Source organism: Octodon degus, unplaced genomic scaffold (genome assembly GCF_000260255.1).
Source record: "Octodon degus isolate 3935 unplaced genomic scaffold, OctDeg1.0 scaffold00312, whole genome shotgun sequence".
Taxonomy (NCBI): domain Eukaryota; kingdom Metazoa; phylum Chordata; class Mammalia; order Rodentia; family Octodontidae; genus Octodon; species Octodon degus.
The window spans coordinates 1022546-1029069 of record NW_004524888.1 but is presented as its reverse complement, the minus strand read 5'-3'; positions in this window follow the sequence as shown (position 1 = coordinate 1029069).

Below are 6524 nucleotides of genomic sequence, written 5' to 3'. Positions count from 1 at the left end.
CCCACCGAAGGGACCCCCGGCCGCCGAGCGGCCTCTACGTCAGCGCCCCGGGTGGCGCCGCCTCCGCCCGCCGGCCTGGGCCCTGCTCCCGCCGCCGAGAAGGCGGGCCGGGGGAGAAGGTGGGCCGGAGGCTCACGGGGAGCGGGAGGCTGGGGTCGCGGAGGAGCGGCTGGGCCGGGGTGAGCTCCAAGGCGGAGGCGAGTCGGGGGAACTGCGGGGAGGGGTGGGTCGGGGGATCCTGGGGGAGAGGTGGGCAGGGGGATGCCAGGAGGAAGACGGTGGGCCTGGAACGCCCGAGAAGGCGGGCTGAGGTCCCCTGTTCCTCTTTGGCCCAGGACGAGAGTCAGTTGTAGGTCTTTTTCCGTCTAGAGAGCCAAGAAGCAACTCCTTCGTCTTAACTTTCTAAGGACCCCAAAGTGGGTCGTAAAAGGGTTATTCCCCTCTTTGGGGGCCTTGTTAGGGACCTTTCCCCCAATCGAGTTCGAAGTTCTGAGCTAGAGACAACTTCCCCTTTCCCTTCTTGCTGTCTGGGAACTGCCTGCCCCCTCCCAGACCCCCTGGACATCCCTGATGCTCACCTCACCCCACCCCACCCCTAGGGCAGAGAACAAAAGTCAGGTGCCTCAGCCCTAAAGATATGGCTTACCTGCTGCCCAGGGACTGGTTAGAGCCCCCATGCGGAGACTAAGGGGCAGGGGCAGTCACAGACCCTGCTTCTGGTCTGTGCTGCGACAACAGGGAGGAGAAGCCAAGAGAGCACCTACCTTGTCGCTGTGGCCCCAGATGTCTTTGCTCTGAACTCTCTCTCTCCAGCCTCACCTACAAATTCAGAGTCTTTGGGGAGTGGAAGATGCGCCTTTAGGGTGGTGGCCCTCTCCTGTCCCTCCCCAGTTGCAGCATCCTTTGTGCACTCTTACTGGGTGGGGGACACATTCCCAGTAAAGAGCTGGTCTGGGCGACCTGCTTCCCTCTCTCTCTTTCCCCTTTGTCCTGTGTCAGAACCCCATGCAATACCAGGAGATGCTGGGCCTGCAGGTGAATCCCACATTCTCAGGTCCCCACACACCTACACCATCTGGCCAGGCACAGCCCTCACTTCCCCTGCCCAGCTTGCAGCTACCAAGGAGCCATTTGTTTCATTGCAAGTAGCTCCAATGCTGCCCACTCAGGACACCACCTGCCCCAAACCAGTGGCCTTGACCACAGACTGGGAACAGTGTCCATGGCAGGACCTCCAAGGTAGAACAAGCATGAGGAAGGCAAGGAGTGGGAGAACCTGGGCATGGGGGAAGCTATCCAGGAGGAGCACAATAAGGCCTCCTGCCCAAACTGCAGCTCTCAGTGGCAGGTTCCTTCTTCTTGGCTGGTTCCATACAAAGTTTCTAGGGAAAGTTATGGCTTGCTGTAAAGCAGTCTAGGGTGAGCATCTTGGTGCAACTTCAAGCAGATAAAGAACAGGGTTTAACAGCAGGCCTGAAGTGTGCCCTGGTAGTGTGGGCCCTGCCCAGTTACCAATGGTCACACTCCCTTGACTAAGCAGTCAGACCCATGGTGCCCCAAACCCTGAGTTTCCAGCCACCAAAGGTAGGGACTTCTTTAGGCCCAGGGTGCAGGAAACAACCTTGACTGTGGCAGAACTCTGTCTCTGAACACTTCCAGTTCCTGGTTTACAGATAATTGTAGCTGTCCTGCATTTATCCAGTGCTTTCCAAGCACAGTGCACTGGGGTGATTATAATTCACCGGTACTCAGTTGGTGTTTGTAAAGCACTCAGGTCATGACCTGGGTTGTGCTAGCAAGCACCAGTCATGCCATTTTACAGAAGTAAAAACTGAGGCTGTAAGCAATTACATGTGTAGCTGGAAGAACTACCTGGCAAGAGAGGAGCAAAGTGAGTATAAACTGGGAGCCCACAGCTCCCAAAGGCCTAGTCTGTGGCTCTTGTGCCTTAGCATCCTTCCTGAGTATGCCAAGGAAAACCCTTCCTCCCCATTCAAGGTGTTCACACTGGGATGCCTGTCCATCCTCCCCTCACCAGACAGTCTCCTATTTGCAGCCAGTTGTGCCCACTACAGCTGACCCTGTGTATGGCCGCCAGATCCCTTTGTGGGTTGCCTGCCATCTGCAACATCACACAGGCCTCTTCATGGGCTCTTTCTCCTAACATACCCCCCCACATTACCCTCTTACTTAGATGTTTATTGAGTACCTACTATGAGCAGGGCAGCATAGCAGATGTTAGATCTCACCCTGGAGGAAAAAGGCCCCAAACAGCCTGGTTTGTTGCAACTGTAAAGAAAGCCTGTGCACTCTGATGGCACTACAGCTACAGCCCTGCACAGTGGTGCAATTTCCCCAGATATGTTTTCTTGCAACAGATAAACATAGCCCATTCTGGGCCTGTTCCTTCATACATATACTCACCCACTCACTCAACAAAACAGGACCAATGCTAGTGCAGGTTGCCTCTAAATTATAGTTAAATCCATATAATATAAAACTTGCTGCTTTAAATTATTTTTGTTTTTTTTTTTTGTTGTTTTGGGGTTTTTTGTTTTTGTTTTGGCTTTGGTTTGGTTTGATTGGGTTTTTTGGTGGTTATGGTGCTGGAGATTGAACCCAAAGCCTCTGAGCTCCACCCCGGCCCATCTCAGCTATTTTTAATGTACAATTCAGTTCAATGGGATGAAGTACAGTTACATATAGAGTCTACCAAAAAAATGTATACACTTTGGGAAAAGAAAAATAATATGTTTGTGTGTGTGTTTTGTTTTGTTTTTGCGGTACCAGGGATTGAACTCAGGCCCTTGCACTTGCCAGGGAAGCGCTCATTCCACTGAGCTATCTCCCTGGCCCCCAAAAATAGTATGTTTTTATAATAGATGTTGTTACTCTTATGTGGGGGACTTTAGATGATGCTATGTATTGCAGAAAATCCACTACACTGCTGACCCTTAGAGAAGAAATTGAAAATGCATGTTCAGCAATCTCAATGACCAAGGTTACCCAAGCAGCAGTTCCCCCATACTAATAAATGTCTGGAAGCTAATGACCATCACTTTAATTGTAGAGGCCAAAGGGAACTTGCGGGAGGGCTGGGGAGATAGCTCAGTGGGATAAGTGCTTGCCTGGCAAGCGCAAGATCCTGAATTCAATCCCTGGTACCACCAAAAAAAAAAAAAAAAAACTTACATTATTCTCATGATGTCTGAATAAATTTAGTAGTAAAATATACGTTTTTCTTGAAATGTGTATACATTTCTTTGATAGACTCTGTATATATACATATATAAATATTGATATTGAGACATGGAAAATGTCCCAATCTGAATAGCAGCTGAGCCCAAGGAAGAAAGGAGGCTTGGTGGGTAGGTGCTGAAGCCCAGGCAGAGTCCACCCAGTTTGAGACCAGAGGCAATAAAGTGTAGGCTGCAGACCACCACTGAAGTTCAGGGACCACTGCCCCCTCCTCTACAGGTTCCTTCCTCCTGCATGGAAAGCTGTGCTGTATCAATTTACACAGTGGCTGCACTATTTTACGTTCCCACCAGCAGTACAGGAGTTCCAGTTTGTCCGCATCCACACTACCACTCATTGTTTTTTCTCTGACTTTTGTTGTTTTGCTTTGGTTTTCACTTGATCACAGCCATTCTAGTGGGCATGAGGAAGAGTCTAATTATATTTCTTTGTTTTGGTTTTTTGTGTGTGTTTTTTGTTTTTTTGCTGTGGCAGTGGGAATCGACCTTGGGACCTCATGCTTGCCAGGCTGATTCTGGTTTTGATTCACATTCCCTAAGGATCAGTAATGCTAGGCATATTTTCCTGTGCTTCTTGGCCATCTATGAATCTCTAGAGAAATACCTGTTCAAATCCTTTGCCACTTCCAAATTGGGCTGTTTTATTGTTGAATTAGAGGAATCTTTTATTTATTCTGCATATTAATCTCTTATCAGATATACAAATTGAAGATATTTTTGTCCTATTCTGTCAGTTGATTTTTTAATAACAATGTCCTTTGATGTACAAGTTTTTCATTCATAAAAAGTTTCTAATTTTAATGGAAATTAAATGATTTTTCTCTTTTGTTACTGTGCTTTTGATTTCATATCCAAGGAATCCTTGCCAAGCCCATTACTGTGAAGCTTTCCCGTGTATTTTTATTTATTTATTTATTTTTGGTACCAGAAATCGAAATTAGGACCTCACACTGGCCAGGCAAGTGCTGTGCTGCTGAGCTATATTTTGGACTCTCCCCCTTTGTTTTATTCCAAAAGTTTTATACTTTTAGGTGGTTTGTTTGTTTGTTTGTTTGTTTGTTTTTTCAGAACAGGCCCTTGCACTTGCCAGGGAAACACTTATTCTACTGAGCCATCTCCCTAGCTCTAGTTTTAGGTTTCAGGTCTTTGATCCATTTTGAGCTCATTTTTTGTATATGGTATATGGTGAGAGGTCAACTTTATTTTTTACATGTGGATATCTGCAACCATTTGTTTAGAAAGATTGTCTTTTCCTCACCAAGTGTTCTTGCCCCTTGTGAAAAATATTTGTTCCCTTTTGAAGAAGTCCATTGTATATACGTTTACTCCTGGGCACTGTGTTATATTTCATTTGTCAGAGTGTCTGCTTCTTGCCAGTATGATTTTATTATGGCTCTGTAGTAGGCTTTGAAACCAAAGACCTCCAAAATTGTCCTTTATTTTTCAAGATTATTTAGCTCTTTGAAATTCCCTGAAATTACATATTAATTTTAGGATTTTTTTTACTGCAAAATAATTGGGAGTTTAATAGGTATTGCAGCAAATCCATAGGTTGCTTTCAAGTGATTAACTGCATAACAGTATTGTCTTCTAACCTATGAGCACAAAGTAGCTCCATTTATTCTTGCTGCCTTTAATTGCTTTCAGCAACATTTGATGACTTTAGAGTACAAGTTTTTTATTTCCTTGGTTAACTTTATTTCTGGAAAAGTTTAAAAGTGTTATATTTTCCTAATTTTCTTTTTAGATTGCTCATTGTTACTGTATAGAAACATGTCTGATTTTTATAGATTTTGTATCCTACTCAATTCATGTATTAGTTCTAACAGTGTGTGTGTGTGTGTGTGTGTGTGTGTGTGTGTGTGTGTGTGAGTGTGACACTTGGTACTCTGGGTAACTCCCTCCTGTCTTCCAAGCCATCCCTTAGAGCAGTGGTGGCGAACCTATGGCTTGCATGCCACAGCTGGCTGTTGTCATTGAAAGTTCTGAAAGATTGATACTTCCACCTTATAGGCATCTCTGACCCTCTCAGGTAAGTTTCTCACTTTTGTGGCTTTTCTCTTTCACAGAACTTCATACCACTGTTGCATATTTATATGGATTCCTGTATGTGAAAAACATGACTACCCTTTCCCACTCAGGTGAAGTTCTGCAGCCCCAGGGGGATAACTTTCTTCTCATAGCTGTACCTTCAGGAATAGACACAGCCCTGTCCCCTGAAACTTGTCCTGGACTGACCAGCCAGTAGATGAAGGCCCAGATGGACATCCTGGGGATGCGTGGGGAGGGCTCATCATGGCCACTTGGTTAAGTTCCTCAGCCTGAAATCTGACCTGCACTTAGCAGAGAGGCAGGACTAACAACTGTCTTGCTCCCCAGGCAGGTTCATTCTGTACGAAGTGCTGCTCACCTTGAGCTGTTTCCATTTGTGGGAGTCAAGGAAAAAGAAATGAGTATAGCCACTGGCTGAGAGTCACATTCTGCCAGGGGTTAGCAAGGGAGGTGGCTCCAACAGGAATCAGACATAAGTGCTAGTGACAGGCAGGTATGTGAGAGTCCAAGGCTGTGCACACAGACTGGGTGCCTTGGATGCAGATGTTTAAAGTCTCTTGTTGTAGAGACCAGAACTCAAGATGAAGGTTTCTACAGGTCCCCACACTAGGGAAAAAAAAAAAAAAATCTGTCTAGGCCTCTGCTAACTTCTGGTAGTTCCTTGGCCTATGGCAGTCAACTCCTGTGACCAAGTTTCACATTTTTAAATCATACAGGATTAGGACCCACCCAACTCCAACTTGACCTTGTCATACCTTCTTATGTCTGCAAAGAGCCTCTTTCCAAAGCCATATGTATTGGGGAGGTGTCAAGACTTCATTATATAAACATAGGAGTGAAGCAGTCCTAACTGCACATGCCTGACATTCCCCCAAATATAAATAGCACAGAGGAGGGTCCTCATTGCCTCTGGCCCTAAAGCTACAGGGCCTGACACATCTTCCTTAGGAACCTGTTGAAGGACAAGGAAAAGAACTGTCTACCTGTACTAGCTGATAAAAGACAGGAACTCCATTGTAGGGTAGCCATCATCACAAAATGCTAGGAGGGAAACACTACAAAACATGTATGGGCACCATGATTGTTTTCTGTAGAAAAAAAGATGAATCTATAAATTGCATTGAAAAAGGAGATCCAGTGTAATAGATGTCTCTATGGAAGGGTAACTAGTGGCTTTGCGTTTCCTTTTTTTAAAACTTGGCACTATATATATAT